Source organism: Medicago sativa, chromosome 3 (assembly GCF_051527215.1).
Source record: "Medicago sativa cultivar Bolivia chromosome 3, Bolivia_mono, whole genome shotgun sequence".
In the NCBI taxonomy this organism is placed as follows: domain Eukaryota; kingdom Viridiplantae; phylum Streptophyta; class Magnoliopsida; order Fabales; family Fabaceae; genus Medicago; species Medicago sativa.
Window position 1 is genome coordinate 10,779,629 of NC_140751.1, and position 17,362 is coordinate 10,796,990.

General features: G+C 36.5%; 2 long non-coding RNA genes across 2 annotated transcripts; one reads left to right on the forward strand and one right to left on the reverse strand.

Annotated features, from left to right (window-relative positions):
- Positions 1 to 832: 832 nt before the first annotated feature.
- LOC146935650 (uncharacterized) lies at positions 833 to 6,619 on the reverse strand. Its single transcript, XR_015030300.1, has 3 exons — positions 6,455 to 6,619; positions 2,534 to 2,602; positions 833 to 1,148 (listed from the first exon to the last, which is right to left on the reverse strand). It is a non-coding gene; the product is annotated as an uncharacterized LOC146935650 (long non-coding RNA).
- Positions 6,620 to 8,747: 2,128 nt separating this feature from the next.
- Positions 8,748 to 10,437, forward strand: LOC146935651 (uncharacterized). The gene is made up of 2 exons (XR_015030309.1): positions 8,748 to 9,400; positions 9,812 to 10,437. It is a non-coding gene; the product is annotated as an uncharacterized LOC146935651 (long non-coding RNA).
- Positions 10,438 to 17,362: the final 6,925 nt, after the last annotated feature.

Consider the following 17,362-nt stretch of genomic DNA (forward strand, 5'->3'; position numbering starts at 1 on the left):
GAGTTGTCATCATGGCTTGGGTTGAACATGAGATGAGATATACACAGACCAATTGGTAGCCACCTTTAATAATACAAAGGGGAATCAATGACGGAAATGATGGAGCGATGAGGTGTGGTCGACGGTAGCATTATAGAAAATGGGTTTAAGAAATTTTCCAGGTTTTGTGTACTCCAAAGTCCAAATGAGAGAGAAAGAGGAGTGTTTTCCAGAAAGAAGTGGCGTGATTTTTTATGTTCTGTTATTAAGTAAAATAAAATAAAATAATCCTAGAATAAATCATAACCATTGATGTCTAGTTTTCCACGTGTCATGTTTTTAGAAATAGAAATTGAGATTGCAATTTTCTCACCAAATGAAGAGGATCTGCACCCATTGCATGCCTATGATAAGTTATTTGGAATTTCTATGCTGTCAATTAATATTCTCACAACTTTGTCTAATTGCACAATGACAGCAACCATTGTCTTCCCAACAAGATCTTCTACCTCGTCTTAATCAGCAAGAATCAACACAGTAAGTAATTATGCAATTATATTCTTTCCATTCTCCCTTGGCATTAACTTTTCCAATCCTTGATAGAATCGAGAACTCTAATTATCTCGTGTTCTTAATCTTTACTTAAGAATGCATCTTTGTTCTTGATCATAGTGTCTAACACGCTCATTGCAACTAATCTTACATCTTGATGCATCATTTGACATCCTATAAAAATGTAGTTGTCTGAGAATTCATGCATTTTTTTTATTTCCCCCATGATTACTTTGCAAAAAGCCATTCATGTTTAAATCTTCGTTTTATTGATCATGCTTAAATGAGTCTATTATTGCTATTAATCACATCTCATGTATTTCTTAGTAAAATTTAAATCTTCCTGATTCTGTGATGGTAACAATCAGTAGTAAAATTCATAAGCATGATCAATAACATCAAATTACTGTAGCTATATGTACGACTGCTAATTGAAAACATCCCCCATGAACAGATAGAAGAGTCACAGCAAAATTCTCACATAAAGAAACCAATTGAAGATAATGGAATATGGAACATACTCTAGAAAAGGTGGTTCAAGCTTTTGGAGGATGATGGGTGAGGTTCTTGTTCAAGATAATAAGCCACGCGTGACTCGTTGAAGCAAAAATTCTTTCCTGTAATTTAATTTAATGTCATGAGTAGAACCAATAACCAAAAAAGAAAGTAAAACAAGAAACATTAACAAATAAACATTCTAAAAGGTCTTTTAACTCTAAAATAGACCAAATGTTTGAAGACCATCATCACACAGGATCAACACAAAACACAACAAAGTTATAATAAAGCTAACTCGAATTGCCACAATTAAGGGCTAGACAATGACAAAACTTGCACACATTGCTATTTTTACCTTTTCAATTTCACCTCATCTTTCAACCTAACAACTCCAAAAAGCATACTATTTATAGTTCCACCAATAATTTGCCATCCTTATATTTCAACAACTAGACCTTGTACCCGTGCTGCCGCACGGGTCATATTGATGACAAACAAAATATTCAATTATACTGTTAATTCATAATCTATTTGTGCAAATACAATGTTAAAAATAATAATACAACTTAAAAACAAATCATTTCCTTGTAAACAACTTTGTATTTAGGATGATTTGAATGATTCAAAAATTCGCCGCAATCTAAAATATGAGAACCATCTCCACCATATACTAACAAATACAGGTGTTTCATTTGTTGAAACTGACATTAAATATATGGTAGTTTGTCCACAAAGATTAGTTTTCGAATAGTTGTTCGAAACGAATATCTTAATCATTTTGGATACTCGCCGCTACATAGGGAAACATAGAATTTTGATTTGAATAATAACTAACTTGAGATCAGTTATGAATTGACTATGGGTAGATGTCAAAAAATTTCCTTTCTAGGAGAAAGTAGGCAAAGTTTATTTGAATGCATTTTGTGCCTTGTAACTGCAATCTTGGTTTAACAGTCACCGCAATTTAAGATATTAGATGCACTGATGGATAAGATAACATGGTTTCTTAGATTATCTTGCAGTGAATAATTGCATCAGTTCTTGCTTCTTGAAAAATTAGAATATTAGCTATACGTAACAGATATGAAGTTATGATTGATGGTAATAATGTCATAAGCAATGAGATTATAATAAGGTACGTTGTTCATAGAAGGTTGTCGGAATGATAACATAATAGAGATCAGTCAGCAATTTACTATACTAAGATGTCAAATAGCGTCCTGTTCAGCATTAAGTGACAAAGTTTAGCAGAAAATATTATGTGTACTGTAACTACTATGGTTTAACAGTCACCAAACTTTAAAACATAAGCTGAACTGATCGCATGCATTTTGTAGTTACAATGAGTTGCAGTGTAAGGTTTTAATCTGATGTTTTTTTTCAATCGTATAATAGAGTATGTTGCAGAGAAAATATATTGTCAGTTATCGCTTCACAGAGATTTAGGAAATTAGTTATACTTAACGGATACGAAGTGGTGATATCAGTGTAACTAAATATGGACCTTTCAATACTCGTGCTCTTTTTCTCTTCAGATTCAAGTAACTATAACTGTGTGCACCTTCATTAGAACCTACAAATTAAAAAAAAAAAGTTTAGAACATCAAAAGGTAAGAATTAAAAAAAAAATCAGAACAATCAAAAGGTTTATGTCATTAGATAACAAAATTATAAATGTTCAATTCAGTAGTGTTAGAAGTAATGAAAAAATAAACAAACTAACCTAACAGGATAAACTCCATTCTTTCTACTGGACATGACAACAGACATGGGTAAATGCAATATATGAATTAAGTAATAGTAGTTTTAGCACGTTCTACTATAATCACAATGAAACAACTTTTTTATAAACACAATGAAACAATTGTTCCCCATCTGCAAAATGTGTAGACAAAATTTTATCAAATAAACAATAAAAGATTAACAATCACAACATTCTCATGTCTAGTCCATCTCAAGGAAGTTTGAAAGTTGAAAAAACCAAAGAAGACACAATCAAAATAGATAGTTAACTGAATCAGATGCTACAGGAAATTTATTTGCAAAAGAATGAACACCGGATATCACACAACCATGATTAGAGAAACAGATTAGAGAGAACATACATACCTTCTATTAGTTTCTTTCCTACGGACAACATAATTCGAAGTTATTTAATTCCTCAATGATTCAGTTAAAAGCTAAAAAAAAAAAACTTAAATATAGATGATAGCAGCAGAAGAGGCATTGGTCTATTTTCATAACCGCAACCACCACCTGAATTCTTCAACCTGCAATGGGAAGGGTGAATTTCGTGTTTGTGATTGTGATTTCTGGTGATGCAATTTCACAAAGGTGGGGTCGGAAATTAGGGTGTTCCAACACTTACTTACATACCTGAATCGAAGAAAAGATCTTATAGGAAGAAACGAAAGTACATCAAGGATGAGATCGCTAGAGGGGATCAAGGGGACTGCCGGCGACGGAGTCATTGTCATGGCGGTGATGGTAATGACGTGATGAAAGTTGACCGCGACGATGGTTTGTTAACGGTGACGACGGTGACGGTTGGTTAGTGATGATTGTTTGGTTACTGCACTGATGGTGTGGATAATGAATGGTGATAGTGAACAGAGAAGTGAGAGAGAGGGAGATGGAACAATGAAAAAAAAATGGTGTATTGAAGTTGAAAAAAAAAGAGATGATACAGATAAAGTAAAAGAGATGGTTTATTTCGATTTTCATATATAAGCATCAGATTGACTATATCATTAGTTGTCGACATGTTTAAACAATGAACAAATTTTTGGAAAAAAGTTACTGTATGAAGCATAGTAGTTAATAGCGGCGCTATAGCGGCCAATAGCGGCCGCGCGGTGCGGTGCGGTCCAGGACCGCTATGCAATAAGCCATGGCGTAGCGTTATGAGATAGCGGCGCAATAGCGGCCGCAACACTGCATAGCGGTTTTGCACTCTTGCACCGCTATTTCATTTTACGTGAAAATACAAGATTCTCCTTGGTTTTAAATAAAAAAACAAGGGTATTTTTGTCATTTTCGTCACACCCTAATTAATAACTTCAGTTTCTCTCTTCCTTCTTTCATTCTTTACGGCGCCTTTCAGATCTGTACGCATCTGCTCTCTCAAAAAACTTCCTCTCTTCATTAAATCTTCTCTCAAAAGCATCAGATCTGTACCCTAAAAAGCATCCTCTGTTTTGTTCATCCTCTATTCTGCTCTCTGTTTCCTTATTTTTGTTGTTTTTGTGGACAACACAGTCATGGCAGCTTCCGCTTCTGGTGTTCAATCAAACTCTGTGTCTGTTGACTCATGTGCTCAAAGACATAAGTGGACTGGTGATAATCTTGACATTGTTTGGCAATTTAATCACTGGAAGGATCCCAGCTTCTGGTGTTCAATCAATCCTAAATACTTTTATAGCAAACCAGAAATTGAGACAGATCCCAAATTGCTGAGAGGTTTGCATAAATGCATTGAGACACTTTGTGAATGTAATGAAGTGGCAGACTTGGTTACAACTCAGTTGGGACAACTCAGAAGTTACAAGTGATATATGTTTGTTTATAATTTATAGTATTATTTATATTTTTTTTGAGAGAAGTTTATAGTATTATTTATATAATTTGTCCAAAAAGTTATATGAAATAGCGGTCATAGCGCTAGGCGCTATCCCGCTATAGCATTTTTGGGGTCGGCCGCTACGCGCCGCTATCCGCTATTAACTACTATGGTATGAAGGGAAAAAATGGTTGAAAATCACAAACTTTTGGGTTTAGATTGGGAAGGAGAAAAAAGGGTTCAAAACCGTTTGGAAAGAAAGGAAAAAGAATTAATTGGTTTTTAGAAAAGGGAGTTTAATGTTGGATATCATGTAGTGGAAGCCAAATGATATCACAAAAACAGTAAGTGGCTTGGTGGTCAAAATGCTTTGAAGTAACCAATATGTCATGAGTTTGAATATTTTTCATAGATATTTTTCATATTATTCCAAAGTTTTTTCATAAATATTTTTCAAAACCCTCAAAAAAGACAGGAGGACACAAAGGTAATTGTGAGATATAAATTAGGTTTAGGGTTTCATATTAGGCATGCATTGTGAACCTTCGTATTATATATTAAGATGACACATTAACTTGTCTTTTATGAAACAATAATTCATTTACTAAGTTATAAAGCTAACGTGCAGGGTCACATAAGTGATGAGAGAAGCTTACCTATACAAGCATTGCATATTTACACACTACACACTTTAACAAAAGTAGCCACTAGCACCATAAAATAAAGGTAAAAGAATATGAAGTCCACATATACCAAAAGTCCATAAAATGAAATTAAAGTTACACTCAAGTTGTTTGAAAATTTCAATTAATTCCTATGAACACACACATGAAATTAAGTGTAAGTAAGGTCTAAGTCTAATCTATCTGAAAGGAGCAAGAGGATTTGTGTACGTGGAGTTTTAGACCTTCTAAGCTCTTTACAAACATTATCCAACATTCCCATAAAATCTCTCACAATAACAAATATCCTAAGTGGATTATCCTCTATAGTAACATCTCCATGAAAATATTCTGTTATTTCTTTAACATGCTGTATAACTCTATCTTCATCTCCTCTTAACTCCTTCAAATTTCCATCCACATATTGCAAGAACAACTTCATAGACATCACAAAATTATGACTCATTCATCCTCATGCAACTCATTTTCCACTAGTTGTTTCAGCCTAACCATTCCCTCGTATGGATTTGAAACAGAACTAGCAAGAACATCTAAGTCAATTGTTGCTGTCTTTTTAACATTGTACAATTCAGTGCTGAGACCAGATACTAATTCGAATTTATGCTTCTTGACAAATTTCCAGACTGATAAAAATAAATTTCCTAACAAATTTATGCTTCTTACTGTGTATAAAAGGCCTGATTGTCCAAATTTATGCTTCAAAAAACATAAAAGTCCTAATACATGTCCAACTTTATTCCAATGGAAACGTATACAATTCACTTTCATTTAGCTCAGTGTCAATAAATTCTACAAAATAAACAAAGTCAAAAGGAGAAAAACTTGTGATAACTCGACGATAAAACTATGCAGAAACAATGTCAGAGCACTCACTTAAACTCAGACCATATAAAAAACCCATAACTTAACTAAATGAAAGACCAAAATTTAACAATATATATTTCAACAGCAAACATGAATCCAGGTCTAGGTGGTAAAGCACACTAAAAACCCTAATAAGTAAAACAAAATAAACCCTAAAATTGAACCAAGAATCAGGTACAAGTTTATGGGAACATGGTTGATTTGTTGAAGAGAACACATATTATAATAGAGAGAGTGAATGGTAATACCTTAAAAAGCTTGAGAAATTAAAAAAAAAACTGAGAATCCAAACTGAGATCTGAAGAGAAGAGAAGCAAACCTTGAAGAGCTTGAGACGTGATTTTAGAGATTGAAAACGTGATTGAAGAGCTTGAGAGCGTTTTTGGAAGAAATTGATTGAAGAGATTGAGAAGTTGATTGTGAAATTAATTTTAGGGTTATGAAAGAGGGAAAGTGGTTTTGAGAGCAAAGCAACACACGTACAAATTCTAAGTGAGAAGCGAGATATGAAATTTTCCAAATTAAAAAATAAAATTAAAACCTTCAAATATTAGCCGTCCGAAATCCGTTTCAAAATTTCACAGAGATTTGGGACGGATTTGTTTTTTTAAGGAAATTCGTGCGAAAAAACCTTGTTTGAACATGCCATAAAAATTTCAGACGATTTTGGGACGGATTTGGACGAAAATTTCTCTCCTTTAAAACTGTCCCAAATACGTCCGAAAAATTCAGACAAATAAGCTTCCGTCCGAAAACACTGTTTTTTTAATAGTGTATTGGTGGGGGCGAATCGAACCTAAAGGTTGGTGTGGCAACCCCATGCACTTTGAGTTTTACATGCATAACCATTAAACTTTTCAGGTTTCAAGTGCAGCAACATCTTCCCAACAACCAAGTTATATACACTTCATCATGTTCATCTTCATCTTCTTAGTCAAGTTATTGCAGCTGACCCCCAAAACAAGTTATATTACAAGTTAGGGATGAGTGAGGGAGCTCATAAAATTCATTGGGTTTATTGATGATATGTTTGTTTAGATAGGAGTAAAAGAGGTTTAGGTGTTCAGATAGAAAAGGAAGTTAATTTCACAATTTAAGGAAAATGGTATTGGAGGCTTAAGGTAGATCAAGAAGGTTTATGGTATAAGGTCTTATCTCATCTCATTAATATGACTCGGAGTAGGATTATTAATTTAGGAGGCAGGGCGGTTTCAAGGTAGTGGAAAAGCCCTTCATGGGTAGCGAACGGATCCTCTCCTGCTGTAATGTCTACAGCAGTCTCTCCTGCGCTGTTTTGAGTTGTTAGATTGATCTAATGGCTGAAATTCTAAAAGAGGATAATAATAAAATACTGACTTATCTTTACCTTCACAGCTCTGACTACAATTGCATGTCTCCTCCACTGTTATCAAATTTGAGTAAAACACAGGGCCACACCTTGTTTTTGTGATATTGTTCTAATTTCAAGCAAATCAATTTTCTAAAATCAATCATGCAATTCAATATTCTTGGAATTTTTAACTCCAAAACACAAGTGCCTCCATTGGAGTTTCAAATCACATGTTGGGACCTTCTTCATTTAGAAAAGAATGCAGTCTATTCTTTCATTTGTTGTTATGTTGTTTCATAACTTGTAATCCATGGTAGGCTGGTGCTGCAAAGTTTTTCATAGTGTTTGTCTAATTTTTTTTGATTTGTAAACATGTTTTTTATTTATTGCCCTTTTAGTCTATCCACCGCTGGATGTATCCAACGAGTAAGAAATGTGCAGGAGAGACTGCTGGAGAGAAATAAGCTGGAGAGGATCCAGATCCTCATGGGTATGATAATTGGTTTGATATAATGTCCATTTTCGAGATATAAAACAATCTTGTAGCGGTTTTAGTTTTCGTTTGTTTAAAACCCCTACATAATTGCGTGCGGGATTTTTGTCACGCTTACACTTGGCTGGTCAGCAAAAGTTTACGGACTTTCTAATTTGTGGGGTTTCAAACCTCTCTTATATTGTCTTGTTAATGAAATAATTTCCCCAATTAATTGTTGTACTATAAAAAAACAATTTCATATTTTATAGCAGTTGTAAAATATGCAATTCGCTTTTTTAAATTACCCTCTTGAGCTTTTTAGTCAAAGCCCGCCACTTCAACTTTGTGATTAATGCTTATTACAGTGTAAAACTTTGTGATTAATGCTTATTACAACATAAATTTTGTGTTTATATTATAGTTTATGTTTGTGGCCCATCCGAGGAATCAACAACTCGGAATAAACTAGATGCATAAGTGGATATAGTTTGAAAGGAAATTCAAATATTTTTCCACTATGATGGAGGGGGATTTTGAATAGGTTAGGTTTTTCCACTCTCCCTATTTAACAATATTTTTCTGCATGCCAATCAATTATGTGGTCTTCATTTTTCATTTTTGAATCCTAATCCACAATCAATAATACCGATAAGTTAGGCTTTTAAAAAGTTTGATTTGCTTTGTGACGTGTAGGTTAATCCGTAAGCATATGGCAATAGCCTGACGTATTTCATCAATAATTGCACCTCCCACTCACCAATGTCTCTAACTAGTATAAAACATGATATTATTCCCTATGTTTTATGCACCAATACTAAAATCACACTAATACTAAAATCACACTAATTAAGATGGCTTCTTTTTCCTCATCCTTGCTAGTGTTTTTCCTTGCATCTCTTATTCTCATCCCTCAAGGCTTTGGTTCCCATCATCAACACGACAGAAAACATCCACCGTCTACTCAAGGCTTTGGTTCTCATCCTCATGATGAAAAAACACATAAACCAGTTAAGCCAAGTGGTCCTAACCCTGCCACCAATATTCCATTTAAGCCTCCTAACAACCCTCCAAAAGAAGATAACACTCATTTCTAAAGTATGCAATGAGAGTTTTGAACTATATATCTACTGAATAAACCTCCTCACAACCCTCACAACACATCACAATTTTGAAATTTTATATGAATGTATTGTTGATGATTATGAGAATTTGGAGAAATTATTTTTCTCAATTTGGAGAAATTAATTTTTTCAATTTAGAGAAACTGTGATGTATTGCTGCTGTTGTTGTTGATGATGAGAATTTAATTTTCTGTTTTTTTTTTTGTGGGTATGTTTGAAATTTTATATGAATGTATGAAGATGGGGATGAAGATGAAGAAGAGGAAGAGGGAAGAAGATGAAGAAAGTTGAAAAACTTAGGTGTTGGTGAATGACATTACAACCTTAGTCTACACCAAGGTAGATGTGTTTGATGAATGACATTAAAACTTCCTAGTCCTATGTTGCTAGTGTTTGAATTATAAAAAAAAAAAATTAATGGCTAGTGGTAGCTTTTTGATGGGAGGAGCTATGCAACTAGTTAGTTAGTAGTATTGAATTATACTCCCTCCGTTTCTTAAAAATTGACGTTTTTAAAATAAAAAAAAAAAAAGCTAGCAGAATTATTGTCGCTTTGTAATTTCAATGTAGAATTAAACAAGTTTTTCCAATTTTGCCCCTGTTAGCCTTTTACGCCTCCTGTGTAGTAACTGCATGCACACTTCTTTTTGAAAAAAGCCATCTTGAGCCATGTGTTGCACACTTCTTTTTGAAAAAAGCCATCTTGAGCCATGTGTGAAATTAACTGCATGGATTTTGAGAGAATTGCAGATGAAGGAGATGAAGAACATGATTTGGAAAGAGTTGAAGATTCTTTTGATTTTGAGATAGTTGATGATGAAGAAGATGAAGACCATGCTTTGGAAGTAGTTGAACCAAATTTTAAGGCAGCTGCAGAAGAATTGGAGTAAATGAGTTACATCCAGATTTTGTTGAAGCTGCAGAAGAAGAGGTTGGAGAAAATGAGTTTGAACCAAATGTTGAAGGAGTGGTGGAGGAAGAAGATGAAGGTTTGGAAGAAAAAGAAAAGAAAAAAGTAGTGAAGGCAATGCATTGTTTGGACAGATGCGCATTATTTATCTTTATTTTACATTATTGGTCTATGCATTGTTTGGACAGATGCGCATTATTGGTCTATGCCTATATGTGCATTATTGATTCTTTAAAGCACAAAGATACTGCAATAAAAAAAATAGTGAGGTTAGTTTAGTAAAAGTAGTATGTCTGTTGACTAATTTATTGCATTTCTTAATATGTGTGCAAAAACCTTAAACGACTAATATTTCGAGACGGAGGGAGTAGCAATTAAATGTCTAAAATAAAATATTATAGCTATGAGATGTATAATTCTATGGAAAATGGAAATATATTGATAAAGCATTTTATCATTTGATCAATTACCCCGTCAAATATCAAAATGTCACATCAATTTACTCCCTCCGTCTCGAAATATTAGTCGTTTAAGATTTTTGCACACATATTAAGAAATGCAATAAATTAGTCAACAGACATACTACTTTTACTAAACTAACCTCACTAACCTCACTATTTTTTTATTGCAGTATCTTTGCGCTTTAAAGAATCAATAATGCGCATATAGGCATAGACCAATAATGCGCATCTGTCCAAACAATGCATAGACCAATAATGTATAATAAAGATAAATAATGTGCATCTGTCCAAACAATGCATTGCCTTCACTACTTTTTTCTTTTCTTTTTCTTCCAAACCTTCATCTTCTTCCTCCACCATTCCTTCAACATTTGGTTCCAACTCATTTTCTCCAACCTCTTCTTCTGCAGCTTCAACAAAATCTGGATGTAACTCATTTACTCAAATTCTTCTGCAGCTGCCTTAAAATTTGGTTCAACTACTTCCAAAGCATGGTCTTCATCTTCTTCATCATCAACTATCTCAAAATCAAAAGAATCTTCTACTCTTTCCAATTCATGTTCTTCATCTCCTTCATCTGCAATTCTCTCAAAATCCATGCAGTTAATTTCACACATGGCTCAAGATGGCTTTTTTCAAAAAGAAGTGTGCAACACATGGCTCAAGATGGCTTTTTTCAAAAAGAAGTGTGCATGCAGTTACTACACAGGAGGCGTAAAAGGCTAACAGGGGCAAAATTGGAAAAACTTGTTTAATTCTACATTGAAATTACAAAGCGACAATAATTCTGCTAGCTTTATTTTTAAAACATCAATTTTTAAGAGACGGAGGGAGTATAAAACTGTAAAAAAAATTGGGTAAAATTGTACTATATCGAAGAGATAAGATTTTATGAAGTTTTTAAAAGCAATGTTTTTTTAGTCAAAATTAACAATTTCTGTCATAGTTAATGACAGAATATAAGGGATAGTGGAATTTTACTAATACACACTCATATAATGGACGTTGAGAAGTGCACCATTCCTTCCTTAAAAAAAAAAATTATTAGACATGCATTATCTAATGGTTGTGATTTCGAGAAAAAATCAAACGGTTAATATTAATCAAATTCATGAGGTCTTTGATGCACCACTTGCAATGTGTATCCATCTTACTCCCTCCGGTCACTATTATAAGCAAAAATCAACTTTTTAGATTCATTCAATAAATGATGTATTTGGTCTATTATGACTAAATACATCATTTATTGAATGAACCAAAAAAGTTGATTTTTGCTTATAATAGTGACCGGAGGGAGTAGACTTTATGTTAACGGTTTTGACAATGGGGATTTATTTGGTTGACGGAAGATAACTTAAGGGACCAAAAAGCATTGTTAACTTATGGGACCGATCGATGGTAGTAAAAGAAAACTTGATATCCTTAAAAAAATACTTGTGATTATATATGACATAAACACTTGTGAGACTCTTAAAAATCACGTTGATTTACAAATTCCTTAGATTATACCATGATGGCAATTGAACTTTGCTTTGCAATGACGATTAAAATGTCCTGACTAACATTAACATAACTTCTATTTTCAATCCATGACAACATCAATTTGTTGGAATGTTCTGCCACATTAAAATGATGCATATGATAAATTTGGAGTTAAAATTTATCAAAATATTGAAGGAAAAAACATACAAATGGTGGAGGAAGAAGAACGTAATATAGGAATCATTCCCTTGTAACATATGATTAATCAAAAAAGTTGTAGTTGTTGAAATAGCAAGATGAATGACCAAACAAAGCTCAACATAGATATTGAAGATGTTCTGCTCGCTTAAGCTCCTCCCGTCTCTCTCGGACAAAACCTAGCAGCAACCTATAGATGGAAGAGAAGACTTGCAACTACTAGGTCTATAAAGCACAGACCTATCTCCAACACCGTAGACCCGTTCTTTGTTCTTTTCCCCCAACAGATTGGATCCATATGTTTAAAGGAGAGTATGGTTAATCGTTTGTAGGGGTGGAAATAGGCTAGGCCGGGCCGGGCTTTGTAAGGCCCAAGCCTGGCCTACTTCAAAAATTATAGGCCTGAGCCTGGCCTATTACCCGTCATAGGCTCAATTTTGAGGCCTGGCCTGGCCTATTTAAAGGTCTGATGAAGCCCGAAAGCCTATTTAAAAGCCTATTTTACATTTAAGTCTAGCAACACATGTAAGCCTACTACTAAATTGACCAAAATTTACGAAGGCCTAAAGTACATGAATATATGTGCTACTAAATAATGAAATCTTACAAAGGTCTAATCACACCAATATATCTACTACTAAATAACCAATCATATGAAGGCTTGAGTTTATGAGAAAAAAACTTCAACGATATTAATAATGGAAGATATATTATACATAAAAAGGTTAATAGGCCGGCCCGACGGGCTTAATAGGCTTTTTTGTAAGCCTTAGCCCGGCCTATTTAATTAAATAGGCTTTATAAAAAGCTTAAGCCTGGCCTTGTTAATAAACGAGCTGGGCCGAGCTAGGCTTTAAATAGGCTAGACCATAGGCCCCTGTTGGACGGCCTGGCCTGTTCCCACCCCTAACTACTAGTAACATTCCTGCCTTCCAAGACTTGATGCAGCTTATCCTGAAATGTTTGTTGTTAAAACTAGAAAACAATGTAAAACTTAGAAACGTTACATACTAATTTTACAACAAAAATTAAATTAATGCTTTGATTTTCCTTAGATAATGTATTTGATATTGGCAGCTATGGAGGATAATGATATTAAACAAAGATATTTGGTGCCGTAGATGCTACTAAAGATGTTTACATCAATATTTTAAAGACCTTATAAAAAATTGAAATAGAAGAATTCCTTCTAAAGGGACATCCCATGGCCAAACACGAAATCAACATCGTCTTCAATATGGCAAGTTTTGAAGTAGTGAAGTCCTTCATGATCATCTAGACTCTATAGAGTCTTGAACCCCATAGAAGCCACAACTGTAAAAAGCGGTTTTTTTTCTCGTGATTCGAATTGCGCAACAACTTGTTCCACCTTTGATCGCGGTGCGCAAGTCTCGAACTGTGTTCCTCAAGGTTGAAGAGAGAACTCTCAACCAAGTGACCTCTCCGGACACATGCGTCCTACCTCTGATCTATTATACGAAGCAGTGTTCTATTTTAAAAACCAATTTAACTTAATGAGTAACTATCTTTATCAACAATTATCCAAAAACATAAAATATAAAAATAGCATAATCAGAGCTTAAAAAAATTTAACTAGAAAATTGTTGATAAATACTTTAAGTCAGGCTGGTAAACTTCCAAAGCAATGCCAGCTGTGTTGTGTTGGGTGACTATGTGTTTAAAAGAATTGTATATTAGTGTTTCTTCTAAGTTCTGATTTGTTGTTGAGGGGTTTATTGATTTTCAGTTCAGCTAAACATTAGACTACTTTTAAAGTAATAGAGAAATCCTTTGCTACTTATGGAATGATTTGTTACACTCTTTTTGCCATTGAACTTCTTTGTTTGTTTCGACAAGTGGTCACAAAAAGACAAATAGTACTATCACAGATTTGCTTTGAATCCTCCAGAAGAAGAAAAAATGGGTTAGTCACTCAGACTACTAACGTGTCCATTAGAACTTCCTGCCTTCATAGTATGTATCCATCAGAGCTTGTTCTCATCAATCTTCAAGATCTGATGCATCTTCTGATCAGAGATCATCTCGAATTTTTAGAAGTTTCCAATGATTTTCTTTAGTTCCAAAATGATCTCTGGACGCCAACTTGGTGGAGCTTGACCCTAGGTTCACCAAGGAGGACCTGAAGGAACAAAAACGGGAAAAGAAGGATCCGCTCAACGCGAAACTTCTTAGACCTGTTCCTGATGGTGAGTTCGAACTGGTCCCTTTTGGAAGCGACCCCTCGAAGAACTTCAAAATTGGCAAGGATCTCCCCGAACTTGTCAAGAACCAGCTGATTGCCTGCCTCAGAGAGAACGTTGACCTATTCGCATGGAGCGCGGCCAACATGCCTGGAATCAACCCTAGCGTCGCTTGTCACCAGTTGACAATAGATCCCGGAGTTAGCGTTGTAGCCCAGCGGCGTAGAAAGCAGTCTCCTGAAAAATCAGAGGCTGCAGAAAAAGCTGTAAAAGACCTCCTTGAGGCAAATTTTATTTCTGAGGCCAAATACACTACCTGGCTCTCCAATGTTGTACTTGTCAAGAAATCTAATGGAAAATGGCGTATGTGTGTTGACTATACCAATCTTAATAGGGCCTGCCCTAAAGACGCATATCATCTTCCTAACATCGATAAACTCGTAGATAATTCCTCCGGCTATAGACTTTTATCCTTCATGGACGCCTATTTTGGGTATAATCAAATACCCATGGCTAAAGAAGATAAAATGAAAACAGCCTTCATGATCGAATCAGGGAACTATTACTACAATGTAATGCCCTTCGGTCTGCGAAACGCGGGGGCTACTTATCAACGTATGATGAACAAAGTCTATGACAAGACACTTCTGGGCGACATTCTTGAAGTTTACATGGACGACATGATCATAAAATCCCATCAAGAGGTGGATCATGCCGCCCATCTCAGAAGAGTGTTCGAACAAACTCGAAAGTACAACATGCGACTCAACCCAGAAAAATGCACCTTTGGGGTCCAAGCGGGTAAGTTCCTTGGTTTCTATCTGATAGAAAGAGGAATTGAAGCAAACCCAGATAAATGCCGCGCATTTACTAAGCTTCCAACACCCCATTCCAAAAAGTGCATCCAAACGCTCAACGGAATGCTGACCGCTCACTCTAGATTCGTGGCTAAATCCGCTCAACACGCACTTCCTTTCTTCAAGCTCTTGTGGAAAGAAACGAAGTTTGAATGGACAGACAAGTGCGAAACCACCTTGAAGCATCTCAAAGAAACGCTCTCCGCTCCACCAGTGCTATCGTGACCCGATCAAGGTGAAATATTATACATATACATCTCTGTTTCCTCTGACGCGGTAAGCGCCGTCCTCATCAGAGAAACGACGGAGGGACAGAGACCGGTATACTTCACCAGCAAAGCATTGTTGGGACCTGCAACAAGGTACTAGAGAATCGAAAAGGTAGCTCTCGCACTCCTCACCGCAGCCAGAAGATTGAGGCAGTACTTCCTAGCACATACAGTTACAGTCCGGACGGACCAACCCATCAGATAAATCTTGGGTCGCCCAGACGTAGCCGGTCGGATGATGAAATGGTCACTCAAACTATCAGAGTTCGACATTCATTACGAATCCAGAAAGGCACTGAAGGCACAAGTGTTCGCCGACTTTCTCGTCGAGATGACTTTCCAAGCAGAGGAAAGCCCTTGTGATTGGACCGTCATCATGGACGGGTCATCCAACTCCAAGGGAAGCGGAGCCGGAATAATCATCGAAGACAACAAAGGTATCGTTGTCGAAATCTCCCTCGCTTTGTCTTTTCCTGTTACCAATAACACTGCAGAATATGAGGCCTTCTTAGCGGGCCTACGAACTGCCAAAGACATGGGAGCCCGAAAGGTGAAAATCTTTACCGACTCGCAACTCGTGGCTTCCCAAGTCACGGGAGAGTTCTAGGTAAATGAGGACCACCTCCAAAAGTATGTCCAGTTAGTACTAGAGAAAATGAAAGAATTTGAAAACGTCGAAGTAACCCACGTTCCCCGCGAACAAAACACTCAGGCGGACATTCTTTCAAAACTCGCAAGTACACGAACTGCGAACGGAAACAAAACAGTCATACAGGAAGTTCTCAGTGAACCAAGCATCCAAGATAGAGGAACTCTCCCTCAAGAGATCAATACGATCATCGGAATGGAAGACTGGAGGGGACCATCTCTCGATACATAGTGAACGGGGAACTCCCTTCTGACCCTCAAGAAAAGACAAGGTTGAGACGAAGGGCATGCTCATTCACTTTGGTGGAAGGAACTCTATACAAAAGAGGCTTCATCATTCCCCTAATCAAGTGTTTAAGACCCAATGAGACCCAAGAAGTCCTCGCCGACGTACACGACGGCATATGCGAACAACACCTTGGTGCCAAAACTCTTGCAAAAAAGGTTCTACGAGCAGGGTATTATTGGCCCACCATGTTAAAAGACGCCAAAGACTACGTAAACCTCTGCGATAAATGCCAGCGACACGGGGACATGCATCTAGCACCTCCCGCTGAGCTAACATCTTTGGTTTCTCCTTGGCCCTTTGCTTGGTGGGGCATCGACCTTCTGGGACCATTCCCAAAAGCCGCCGGACAGCTAAAATACCTCGTAGCCGCTATCAACTACTCAACAAAGTGGATAGAAGCCGAACCGCTGGCCAAAATCACATCTAAAAACGTACTCCGTTTCTTCAAGAGAAACATCCTAGCAAGATTCGGAGTACCTGCTCTAGTCATATCCGACAATAGTACACAGTTCACGAACCAAAGGTTCCTAGACTACCTAAGGAATATCGGCATCAAACAAAGCTTCACCTCCGTGGAACACCCTCAAGCCAACGGCCTCGCCGAGGCTGCAAACATGGTCATTTTACGAGGGATACAAAGAAGGCTAGACACGGCCAAAACTCAGTGGGCTGAAGAGTTACACGCGGTCCTTTGGGCCTACAGAACTACTCCCCATTCCACGACTGACGAGTAACCTTTTCGACTCACATACGGGTCAGAAGCGGTCTTACCCATTGAGCTAACTGAACTCACATGGCGAACTGACGCCAGCTCTGACTTCCCAGCCAACACGGCGAATCTACGTGAAGAGCTCGAATTTGTTGACAAAGTCAGGATCGGAGCGACCTTGCGAGAAGCAGCGCTAAAACAAAAAATAGCCGCTCGTCACAGCATGAAAGTCATAAAAAGAGAATTCGAAGTCGAAGACTGGGACGGGAGCTTACGG